Source organism: Chelonoidis abingdonii, chromosome 25 (assembly GCF_003597395.2).
Source record: "Chelonoidis abingdonii isolate Lonesome George chromosome 25, CheloAbing_2.0, whole genome shotgun sequence".
NCBI classification, from domain to species: domain Eukaryota; kingdom Metazoa; phylum Chordata; order Testudines; family Testudinidae; genus Chelonoidis; species Chelonoidis abingdonii.
Window position 1 is genome coordinate 6,670,258 of NC_133793.1, and position 13,145 is coordinate 6,683,402.

Consider the following 13,145-nt stretch of genomic DNA (forward strand, 5'->3'; position numbering starts at 1 on the left):
GACGCTAGCTGTACTGCACCAAAAGCCTTAGTTTCGGGGAGAACAGAAACAACGTGACTGAGACGGAACAAGGTCCAGAGAGCCATGGGTCGCACGGGGGATGTGACGCTCGCCACTCTGCCTGTCCTCGTCCAGCTAGGTTCTCACACCATGCTCATCACCACAGCATCTGAGTGGCTTTACTTGGGCATCAGGTAAGGCATCTATCCTCTGCCACAGGTTTGTTCTCCCCCTCCCTGGTATTAATTTTCTACACAGGCCCTGTCTTCACCTCATCATCATCTCATCTTACTGGAGGAGGCTACATTAAGGACAACCTCCATCTTCTCCAGACAGACTGCTACCCTCCCCCATAAACATCAGCCTCTCATTGCCAGAGGGCCTAAGCCACGAACCTCCAATCCAGCTCTTTGGAGGCAGGGTTTTGTTCCACTCATCTCAGACTCACCCAATAGCTGCAGCAAACTGCAGAGACCAGGAAAAGCCCCTTTGGTGGAAACTTCAAGAGATTCCTGCAGTTCTTCCCTCGGTTTCCTCTTTCTTCTACCTGACCTTTACTCGTCATTCTGCAGAAGCCCCAGAAAAGTCATGTCTAGCTGCTCTCCAAAGACTGGTGAGCTGGCAGTGAAGAATAAACAGGAGCAACGCCACTTGCTCACTCAGGGTAAAGGCCAGAGTATGAACAGAGCCTTCCTGCCCCGATGGAGCTTAGTGCCGTTTCACAGGAAGGAGCAAGCACAGAAAAGACCCAGCAGGTTCTTCCACAAGAATGTTGCCCTGTTCCCAGAAGGGGAAATGGCAGCGGAGACCTGCCCCAACACCGCTGCCCCCCTCAAACACTCCCAGAACACCCAGGCCATTAGGGTGCAAAGCGCAGAGCTCCCCCAGTCAGACACAAAACGCTGCCATTCTGCATGGCATGCTTCCAGCCTCATCTTGCTCCTAATTGAAGTCAACGGCTGTTTTGCCACTTGCCCCCCCCCCTTTCCTACACACACACACACACCAGCTGTTTTGCCACTTGCCCCCCCCCTTTCCTACACACACACACACACAAACACTTTCTGGAGCTGTAATCCCCTATCCTCTCCCTGGCAGACTCTAGTGCAGCCCACGCCACTGGCTAGCTCTTTCCCCATCCCTGCCCTGGTCAAATCCCCTCCCCCCATCTCCATCCTCTGCGCACGCTGGCGCGCTCTCTCTCACTTTCTCCGGGATCGTCAGATGTTGCTGAAAGGAAACAATACCACGTATTGTCCCTCTCTGCTCACAGGCATCAAACCCCAGCAGCACAACAAAAAGACACATTGACTGGCCTGGAGAAAGAGGCCCATACATTGCAGAGCTGCCTTTGGGGGAGGTGGGGGCCTAGCGTGCCAAAGGGAGCATCAGAGAGTGATTTTCCCGTGCCCCAATCAGTAGAACTACACACCCGGGACAGATGCCACCTCATCCGGGAAGGGGCCTTTGTCCAATGGCTGCAAGTCTGTAGTTCTCGAGCCCATTTCGGGGGGGTTCTGGTTCCCCGGAGCCAGGGTGTACCGTGATCCCAAAGGAGGTCAGGTCGGTGGTTGCCCCAGAGTCTGCAACTCTCTGCTCTAGGTTTCAGCAGCTTCGTTTCACGATTATTTCCACTGGGGCAAAAAGCTGGTTTTACTCCTGGGCAGCAGGAGCCGAGTGGAGATCAGCAGGAAGCAGGGGGAATTTGCTGGTCAGGAAGTGCAGTGTGTTTGCTCCAACCACACAGGCCTTGGGTGCACTGGGCTGTCCTAGGGAATCTCCCACCATTACACAAGCACCAGTACAGCTCCTCCAGTGAGGGGGGCGATGGGGGGCACTTGTGTAGACAGGGCACCATCATTTTTATCCGTGTGTCCTCTTGCCTTGCTTCGAGCAGGGCAGGAGTAACATTAGTACCCTGGTCTGGCCTCCGGCTACCACCTGTGGAGCTCAGGTAGTGCAATGATGAATTGTCCCAAAGACTGTAGCAGACATAGCCTTGGAGGCTGGTCAGTCATGGGCCTGAAGCAGAGACCCAACAGAAAGGAACTGATTCCTGGCCGGCACATGGCAGCACTGCCAAGCCCAAGGGCCTTACTCAGGCAAAACTCCCACCAAGTTCAATAAAGGCTCCACCGGAGTAAACATGACACAAGCAGAAGACCCCACAACCTATTCCAGCCTAAAAGGAACACGAGATCTTTTCCCTGGTGCCCCAGTGGCTCTCATGCACACTCCAGCACCATTGCCTGTAGGATCATGTCTTGGACAGAGCGGAAAACATCCTGTGGTGACTGGCCAGCACTGCACTCCCCGTTGACCATCTGCTTCAGATTCAGCTGCATCACCCCACACCAGTGACTTCCTTGCTGTATTGATCCAGGGCTTTCCTAGGGCATTCTCCCTGCAGGGAAGAGATTTTTCTTTGGGTGTTCTCCATAGGAGAGAGAAGCATGCACATCAGCAGCTCCAGACAGGTCATTACCAGGCAGGTCTGCTTTTGCTTGGGCTTAGTGGGAGCTCTGCCTCCAACTCCAATGGGAGCAGGAGCGCCAAACCTATCTGCTTTTGGCCTTGCCTGTGCAGATGGGACAAAACCACGGTATCAGAGGCAGATTAAGGGTTTGTGGAGCCCTGGGCCAGAGCAAGTGGGGGCTCCTCCCCACCTCTTCCACCTGCAATCCCCCCCAGCCACCCCCCATGGCACTCCTGCTGGGGAAATGGGCTCGGGGCATGGGGGCTTCCATTCCCGGCGCTCCTGCCAAGGACTGGAGTTGGGGTGCAGGGGTATGGGGTGGAGCAGGGCACAGGGTGCCCCAATTGGCCAAGGCCTGGTGGGCATGGGCCCTGGTGACCCAGTGGCTAATCCACTACCACATGGTATAACCATATCCAAAATCCTGGGGCAGGATCCAGAGAGGGCATGGGTGTCTGTTGCAGGGCTTGCAGCGCTGAAGCAATGGAGTTGCAGGTACTCTGCAGGGCTCTCACGCGGTTCATTGCATGGTTCTCCCATGGTTTGGGGGGGCGAGTCCAACCCCCATTCTAACACAGCCCGCCCCCCACCACGTGATAGTGCGTGGAGTACAGGAAGACCCTCTCTGCACCTCCGTTGAGGCTCTAAAGGAAATCGAGTGGGATGAGCTCCACTGGGACTGAAAGTCACTTTTGTTTCCATTATAAACTTCCCGTTTAATGAGGAGGAGATTCTGAAAACGAGCTCCCTCCTCAGCCCCTGTCCATGATGTTCCTGCCAAAAGCTGACTGAGCAGCAGCCTTGACTGTGCTGGGCAGAGAGCTCTGCCCAATGCTCCAGAGCACCCTGACGCCCTCTCATGCTGCCCTCCCACCCTCAGCTGCCAGCTGTAAGTCATGGCCCGGTTTCTCCCCGGAGAAGTGTTGGCAGCCGGCCTGTTGCCGTAACGTCACCGAACCAGCAACATACTGGCTGGTCAGAGTCAGGAAGCCCATTATCAGAGCTCAAGTGCAGCCTACGAGAGAGATAAGATGTGTGGGGTGAGCATCCTGCGCTGGTGAGAGCATGCAACAAGCTTCTGTTCTCTTAGGTTGAACTGAGTGGGCCATGAGATACAGAGTCTTTCCCCTCCAGCATGATGGGTCAAATCTGTCCCAGATGAAACGCAACTGACAGCAAGGCACTGGATAGGCCCCAGTCTAATTCCCAGGGGACAGTTCTCTGTCTGTAGGACAAATATCGCCACAGCTGGGAGCCTCGGCAGAGGGCTCAGGGACTGTACGGGCCCTGGAAACTGAATTCCCTTCTCCCATCAAGCAGGGGTCCCTGCAGGTGAAGGCTGAGGCTCTCTGGCAGGAGGTGGGCTGTGCACAGGGAAAGCTGGCATGATGCTGCTGTGCCAGTTCTGTGGAGAAGTAGAAGACTCTGAGCTCCTGAGGTGCCAGCTTGGCACCATTCGTGGCCACGGAAGGAAGAGAAGGGGCTGCAGAAAAGACACTGGCTGAAGCCTTGTCCCTTGGCCCATCTGGTACACAGTAGCTATCTGATGGGGGTTGGGTCATGTTCAAACGCTTGTCCTAGAAGGTGGTAAATGGCCTCAGAGGTCAGAGCCAAAGTGTCTTTCTTTCTCCCCTCTTGACTCACAGTTGCTAGTCTCTCTAGCCTCAGCTCTCTTCTCACGCTGCTGCAAATCAGGAGTCACTCCGGTCGACTCAATGGAGTTGCAGGTGACTGGGGAGATCAGGCCCTCAGTTTCTTTCTCTTAGGAGTGGCCTGCATGACAACATTTATCATGCTACAACACGCTGCCCCAAAGGTGGTGGTGCCCTGATGGGATCTGCTCATGACTTGGTCATGCCTGTGTAGATAGGACCAATCCATGTCATAAACATGTTACAGAACCAAACACCTGTGTAAATAGCAGGTTCTGTAATACAAGACACTGATCTCCAAAAGTGCTTCCAGTGATGGGTTCTTTACAAAGCATCGCTAGATACAAGATCACCCAGTTCAAGGCCAATCATTCCTTATCCAGTCAAGTAGCAGCAACAACATAAACATCCCAATTAAAAATAGAGAATAGCAACAGTTTTCTTTTCATCTATAGATCCCAAAGCACCCAACAAGATGCTGTCCAATCAAGAGTCACTCCCCGGCCCCGACCATGGAGAAGCAGCCATCTGCCACGCTGCTAGCACCCTCTCAGCAACCTTCCTCTGCACAAACCCCACTGGTATCGTCAGCTGATGAAACCAGGAAACATCATCTTCAAAGCTGCCTCCACTCCTGAAAGCCTCCAATCTTCAAACTCTCCTCCCCAGCCCCCAACCTTGATCGTATTCTATGGAAATCAAACCTGCCCCACATCCAGGTGTGTTTCGAGGACTCACAATCTGGCCATTGTTGGTTTGGCTGTAATCTCTTTCCTTGCGTATAACACAGAAGAGAGAGTGTGTTGGGATTGCACAACACACAGGGTTGATTCGTCCTCCCCCCTTAATCTTTTCAATCCCTTGCAAATTGCCCAGAACATAAAGGTCGCCAAGGATGCTTTGTACCAGACACCGTGAGCCAAAGCTGGAGGGCTCCTGAGTGCCGTGTCTCTAGTTAAATGCTGCAGCAGAACTGAGTAACCCAACACTGTACAGTGGAGAGGGACAACGCTGGGGCTGGCTGAGCAAAATCTCATCATTCCGGCTTTGGTTTTTCAAAGTTAGGGTTGGTTTGGACCCAGGCCCATTTTATCTGTGGGGGTGTCAGACAATTGCTCGGGCCCATTGACACTGTATAATCAATAGATTTTTCTCATGTGAACCCACTCGCATCTCAGGCTCCTCACCTGGGCACTTATGGCTATTTGTGCCCCTGCCTCATTATACCCCACTAACAATATCCAGCCACCCTGACAGACTGACTAGGAAGTACGGAGCAATCCCATCCAAGAAAGCACGTCTCTACAAACGCACCCTTGTAGAAGCCTGCGCTGCACGAACAATGGCGTGGCAGGAGCCAGGTACAATATGGTTAAAGCACAGTTCAGACCTGGAATCACGTTTTAACCACATTCCTGAGCCATGCCACAGGCCTGCAAGGTCCAAGACTTCAGCAAGGTTTGGTTCACACCTAGTGCCAGGCTGAGCGTTTTAGTGACTCCGGCAGACAATGACCTCACAACCAGGTGCCTGAAATGGAAGCTTTCTACTGTTTTGATTTGCTCACTCTCTCGCTCTCCTTGTGGCATCTCCACCCACCCTGCTGTCTGGCCACTCTGGGCATGTCTACACCGAAACACTCAGGATTCAGGAAAGTCATCCTGAATTAGCTAATGGTGTGTATTTAGAGCATTAAACTCCTGTATGGACACTCTCTTCCAAGGTGGACGTGAATGAAGCTAAAGCAAACGAAAGCCACTTTGCTTCTGAGTGAGAGCGTCTGCACAGGAGTTTAACTAGCGCATTTTAAATTCACACTGTTAGTTAATTTGGCTTAACTTTCCTGAGCAGCACCATGCAGACCCCCCTCAGTAATTCATCAAGATGACAGTCCCCGCTCACACTAGTGTTGAATGGGCAACAGTCTGCTCTCAATTTCACCACCCCTGTCGCAGTCACTACAGTAACTTATACAGCACGGCACCTGTTCCAGTGGTCAGGTGTGGGACCAGGAATCAGGAGGCTGCGTTCTAGTCCCAAATCCACCATGGACCCTTGGCAAGTCACCTTCTGTTCCTATGCCTCTGCTACAAATACAAACAGTGCTTTAAAGTCTAGGGGGTTGCAGGGTGTAATTTACTAATTCCTACAGTTGCCACCTGGCTGCTCTCTCATCTACTCCATCCACTCTTTACCTTCCGATCTACACTGCCCTCATTACTCACACACTATTACCCTGCCATTCGATCATTCACACAAACAGAGGGCATGATTAAAACCAGACCTGTCACCACCAGTGAGAGCTGCTGAGTGCTGAAGATGTCTGAAGATCAGGTCAGTTATCTAGGAGTCCTGGTCCACACATAGTTTTCGCATTGGAATAGCTATGTCGGTGGGGTTGTGACTTTTTTTTTTTTTTTTTTTTTTTTTACAGATATACAACCCCAAGTGTAAATGCAACTACACCAGTATAATAACAGTACCTTGCTCTCATATAGTGCTAGGGTCTATGCCGGTTATGTGATATTTATGTATCTCTTCACCCTTGCAACCGGTACCTGTAATCCCTCACAACTCAAGCCTGACCCCAGATGTACCCTTCTTAACTTGTGTCTATTTAATTTTAAACATTAACTTTAATATTCTTCCTCCTTGGAACTAGACCAGCATAAACACCTTTCTACTGAGCTAAAGCAGTACAGTATGGACAGAGATAACTATCCTTTAACTATATTGAAAATGGTACAGCTTGGGAGCGCAGGCAAGTCCTAAATATGGGCTTAGTAGCCAAAGACTCTGAAAGGGCCAAGGGATGTTTGAAGGAGCTGTTCTCCACATTCCTGCTATGTTGGTGTCAGAATCTGTTACAATCCATCCTTTCCCAATGGCCTAGTGAAGCTTTGGCCAGATTCTCCCTGCTGGAATTCCCTCCCCAGAGAGAGAGAATTAGTTAATACCATTGCTATTTTTAAAGCTAAATGAAAGGCTCGCTCTTTGAGTCTCACTGTTTGTGCTGTGGGTGTGGGGGCAGCTGCTAACTGGGTTAAGATCCACTAGCCATGACAAGACACTTGTGAATAGCTCTATATAAATGAATAACTAAACAAACTAATTCTTACATGCAAACTGAAGGCATAACAAAGGTGGGAGGGTCAGGGTGTATTGCTTATTTGCTTAGATTCTAAGCTCCTCCAGGTAGGGACAATATTTGCTTCTGTGTCTTGCAGGCTGTTGACACTTAACACATAATAAATTCATCATCATCATCAACATCTTAACTAGGCTCTGAAAGTGGAAAACGACAGAGGCAGGCAGGCTTCCATGAACTCTTTTAGGAGCGATCAGTACGAGGAATGACAAGGTAGGTGAGGTAACATCTTTTACTGGACCAACTTCTGCTGGTGAAAGAAACAAGCTAACCAGCTTACACAGAGCTCTTCAAGCTCTTCAACTCCATGGAACCTGAAAGCTTGTTGCTTTCGCCAACAGAAGTAGTTGGTCCCATAAACGATATTACCTCACCCACCTTGTCTCTCTTGTATCCCGAGACCAATGCAGCTACAATAACATTGCAAACAGTACTCAGAAAAGCAGCCAGACTCATCTGGCCGTCTGGTAGAAAAGCAGATAGACTGTGAGTCTGCTTTTCCTGCACCCTAGAAATCCCTAGAAGTTTTGCAACTGGGAGCTTATCCAAAGCTTGCTGAACTCAAAGGAAAGACTCCTATTGACTTCAGTGAGTTTTCCATGGAGGCCGTTTACGCTCATCCATCTTCTCTCCTCTACATTTATTACAGTCATTTTATAGAATCACGCCTTTTTAAACAAAAGGATTTTTTCCAATATAAGTTGTAAACCCCACTGTTCAACAGGGTGCTGTGCTGCTGCTGACCTCCACCCCAGAAGTAGCTGCACTTCAGTGGTATTGTGATTACACGCATGCAGAGATGTGTCACATATCATTTGCCTTGTACCAGCAAGGTACAAAACAGAAACCCACACAGTCCCTCCCCCTAAAAAAGTATACAGTTGAAAGGTCAGAAGAGTAGGTCCCAGATCTGCACAGATGGACTACTGCCCCCAGAATCCCATGCACATCTGGGTTGAGGATTGGGACATCTACACAACAGCAGGGTTTCCTGACGCAGAGGTAAAGAGGCCTGCTCCTGGTCTAATCCACCATTGCTAGGATCAGTTCTGGATAAAGGATAGACATTCAGTAACGTTCACAAATCCTTAGAAGTCCAGGTGCACTTGGAAATCCAGAGGGAACTTCCTCTATTTACAAACAGATTCGTTGGTGGCCTCACTGAAGACTAGGGGTTTAAAGGACTGGGATCGAGAGAGAGTTGGTGATTGGGGATCTTCTGGGATGAAATCTACAGAAACACCAGTGAGATTTATTGTATTTCTTACAATGAGAAAAAGGGACTTTTTTCCCTCTCCCCTGCAGGTTTGCATCTTGACCTGTCTCATCATGCCACAGTTCGCCCTTTCGAAACATCACATCTGCCTCCCATCACTTCAGCTCTGGCCCATGATTGCTGTGGCAGGAGAGCAGCGAGGTGCCAAGCACTTTCACCCCTCAAGCAAAATGAAAGAGAGACAGGTTCTGCACGGGGGAAATCACAGATGGAAAACTCTGCTATCCAAGACCTGGCGGGGCAGGCTGGGTAGCATTCGTGCAGCTGCATAATGTGCCCAGGGCAGCTTTGGTGGAGCAGATTTCCCTCTTATCCCCCCCCAAAATCCCCTCTTCCCAATAAACAAGCCAGTCGTCCATATAATATCAGCCTGTTCCTTCAGGGAGGAAAATCCCTGTCTAGCAAACAGCCATAGGGAGAAGAGTGTACAGATTGTGTTTGATAAAACATAGCCAGGGTCCTGCTCCACTGATCCCATACAGCATTCCAGTCATTAATGCATTCGGCAGCAAACCCCTGCTCTGACAGACTGGCAAAGACAGCCGCAGACTTTCACTGGAGTAGATGAGACATAACATGCTACACAGAACAGCGGTGTCGGGGGGACTACAACCGCTCCACAGAGCTCGCTGCTATGGAGCATGCTTGGAGGAAGATGAAGGTTTGTGTGTTTGGCTCCCCCTCACAAAATGATAACACACACAGCACCTAATGCAGACTAAACTAAACCGCACCTGGGACAGGACACCACTTTATCTCTGCAAACACTGGACAAGCAGAGCATTGGCCAGCATGGTTTGATGGACATTTTCCTCCCATGCCTGTTTCCAGCCCTGGCTTTGGCTTTTCTTTCTATGACTGTAGTTGCATTTTCAGAAACCCTCGACCCTCTACCACAGGGGTGGGCAAACTTTTCAGCCTGAGGGCCACATCAGGGTTCTGAAACTGCATGAAGGGCTGGGTGGGGAAAGCTGTGCCTCCCCAAACAGCCTGGCCCCTGCCCCCATCCGCTCCCTCCCACTTCCCGCCCCATGACTGCCCCCCTCAGAACCCCGACCCATCCAGCCCTGCAACTACCCCCCTCCCAGGACCCCCTACCCCTAACTTTCCCCCTGGAACTCCACCCCCTATCCAACCCCCCTGCTCTCAGTCCCTTGCCTGCCTTCCTGACCCCTATCCACACCCCTGCCCCCTGACAGGCCCCCCGGGAGCTCAAGCCTATCCAACCCCCCGTTCCCCGGCCCCTGATCACCACCCCAGAACCTCTGCACCTTATCCAACCTCCCCGACCCCCTTACCATGCCACTCAGAGCACCAGGACTGGCAGCCATGCCGCCCGACCAGAGCCAGCCATCCCACCACAGTCTAGAGCAGGTGGCTATCGCAGCCGCACTGCCCAGCAGGAGCTCGCAGTCCCACCACCCAGAGTACTGGTGGCACAGTGAGCTGAGGCTGCGGGACAGGGGGGACAGCAGGGGAGGGGCCAGGGGCCAGACTCCCCAGCCATGAGCACAAGGGCCAGGCAGGACGGCCCGCAGGCCATAGTTTGCCCACCTCTGCTCTACCAGGCACTTCCGATCGCTAGAGAGATAGGCACAAGTTTGTACAGGTTTTGCACGACAGACAGACAGTAACGCTAGGTGTGGAAATCACATTAATCTCCTATAACAACCATATGGGGGAGGCTGGACGGCTCAGGAGATTGGAGCCGTTCATTCTATGCCAGTTTCAAACCCAGCTGAGTTTAGTGGTGACCCAGAAAGGTGGACTATGAACTGTAAGTGATGTTATATCTGCACCCAGTCTGGGTCGTCAAACAACATAGGTCATATACGTAGATCCTCACCATATGGAGAATGTATTTGGCCCATGCCCTGGAACTGGGCTTTCATTAATATAACAAACAGGCTGTATTTGGGATCTACACAGTTCTTATGCCGGCTATCCAGCCCCATATACTTCTGTCTGTATAACTGGGTTGGCCAGTTCTCCTGTCTCCCAGATCTCTGCACAAGGAGGACATTGGAAAGCGTATTATACCCTGTGAAAAACACCCTACAGCTCTCTGCCCTTTGCAAGGGTAGCTGAGGCAGCATGGGATAGTTGTAGTGTCCACATTTTACCAGAATGCACCAGTACCAACTAGGTGAGATTGCTGGTCTGGAGAGGCCCAAAGGGTGGCCACACTTGAGATGGGGCACTCTGAATGGATCAGCTGTAGCCCTGCATGACTGTGCACATCAGAGATTACTTGTGCTTACCAGGGTTCTAGGTGTAGCGAAGTCAGGACCGTCAAGCGAATATTCGGTGGTGTCCACAGAAACTGGCACTGCCGTTGGCCTCCGTGTTGGCAGCGTCAGGAGAGAGGCCAAGGAACGAATGGACTCCAAAGACTGAATTCTCCTCTCTCTACTCCAGTTATGGGGAGAGAAATATTGGTCATGCGCTATGGGGCTCCTCGTGCTGTACCTGTTTTGTAGATAAACAGAAGACAATTAGTCTCCACAGCTGTCAAGATGGTCCCTTTCATGAGCACTACAGTAAAGTCACTCCAACCACTCAAAAAGAAAATGAATTAGCTATGGTTTATTAACATTAGGGATTGCACTAAAACTGACCAAAGCCAGAAAACATCAAACAAGACTGACACGCCTGGTTTTGTGGAAAAGAGCAACAACTGTAACTTCCAATTCCCCGGTTGTTTTCTCTTTGTGTCCCAGCAGATAAAGAGAGGGGGTGGGGGTTGCTCTCAAGTTCTTTGTTTAAGAACAAAATCTTTCATGCTGAACTCAAACATCACAGTGTGTTTACTCAACTAGACCCACTCTCCTCTTTCCAGCAAAGGGGGGTGGGGGGGCTAGCTACATGTGCTAATTCTGAAAGCATGCATTATTCAACCCCTGTAAATCCTCAGTGGCTCCTTTGCAACCCATTGGGCAACTCCAGATTTGAGATATGGATTAAAGATCAGGAAGACAAATAAGAAGCCGCATGGCAGCCATTCAAAGGCTTTATCAACTGGAAACCAAGAGTCAATAAGGACAACTGTGGCCCAATATAATTAACACAGAAATATTGCTCCAGCAGGGGGAAGACAAAACATGACCTTGTTGGTAAAACAAACACAACAACCCATTGTTTTCCATCCTAGATGCTGCTGGCCTTGATCCTACACTGCCTTGTGCAGGCCACAGCTGGGTGCGCTAGGCTCTTGCGCTCCCGCAAAGCTACATATGGGGCAGTTAAAGCCAAGCATTCATGGTTTGCATTGAGCCTCAAGCCCACTGACTCCCAAGACGGCAGGGTAACTAGGGGCTGGGGAGGAGCGATGCACCTACAAGCCCAAGGTAAGAGATGAACAGGATGGGAGCACAGGGGATCCCAGTCCTGCAAGAATGAAACACTGCTGTGCCATTCATGTCATAGCAGGAATGAGGGCACCATGGAGAGCCGGTAGCCAAGGACCTTATTTGAATGATCATGGTTAAAATCATGTCTCCTTAGACATACCCATCTCCATCTGTATCCCATCCCTTTGCTACAGCAGCAGATGCATGTGGACCACAATGCCCTTATGTGTGCCCATATGCTATCTTCCCCTGGATGATGAAATCTTTGGTGTCCCTGCTGTGCCATGGGCAAGAACTAGCAGGACCAAGGCCTATGTATGAAATTATTGATGTGTTAAAATGGACACAGCCAGATTAAACATCATAGAGGCCTGATTTTCAGCAACGCTGAGCGCAGATAACTCCGGCTGACATTAATGAGAGCTGCATATGCTCAGCACTTATGAAAATGAAGCCAGTGCAAAGGTTCTAAAAGAAAATTCTCTTCTGTGTTATAAACACCACCTTCTCCCTATGATAGGGACACTGTCAATTTGAAATCTAGTCAAATATTAAAAAAAACGAGCTGGATGTTGTTTCAGATGCTACATCTGCCTTGAAATTGTTGTGGTTTTACAATGACCTTTTCCTATTTTGCTCAAGATCTTTCTCTCCCCTGTTGCTGCATGAAAGTCCCACACAAACAGCAAGGGGAAACCAAAGAAACAGGGAAACTAACTTGACACTAACTGCTGTCAAATGCACAACATAGACAAAGTAAGGAGGAAATGGAGAAAAATGACTTCTTGGAGCACTAGACATTTTAAGGGGGAATTAACTTGTAAGACCCCACTGTAGAAACTTCAGACAGAAGGGCGATGTTTAAGCAGATGGACTAACTTGAAGAACTAAAACCAGGGCAACAATCCAATTCATTTCCCACCCTGTGTGTGTTTATTTCTGCCTTTGACTCACCTTGTAGAGTGAAAACAGACTGGTCGGTTTCATTTTTGTTTCCAATCAGTTTCATTTTCAAACTGCTGGTGGTGGGAAACAATCTGATTACCACGTCAATCTCTCCCCAACCCCCGCCACGAAACTCCCTTGAGGCTCTGATGTCTTGTAGCCCATTGGGCCAGACCTTGCACTGCTTCCTCCAGCCAGGAAACCAGTAGAAGATTCTCCAAATATGAACTGGGCAGGGCTGGCAAGATGCAGTGGCCTCTCTTGCATTTCCCCCCCCAGACACACCCCTAGCTTGTGC

The 13,145-nt window shown here is 50.3% G+C and overlaps 1 long non-coding RNA gene across 1 annotated transcript in view; it reads right to left on the reverse strand.

Moving 5' to 3' along the window:
* The window catches only part of LOC142045939 (uncharacterized), a 53,594-nt gene extending 40,700 nt beyond the window's left edge, over positions 1 to 12,894 (reverse strand). Inside the window, exons 1-2 of the long non-coding RNA XR_012654864.1 lie at positions 12,857 to 12,894; positions 10,814 to 11,021 (exon numbers count right to left, since the gene is read on the reverse strand). This is a non-coding gene — a long non-coding RNA (uncharacterized LOC142045939). The remainder of the gene's footprint in view (positions 1 to 10,813; positions 11,022 to 12,856) is intronic.
* Between the last annotated feature and the right edge of the window lie 251 nt (positions 12,895 to 13,145).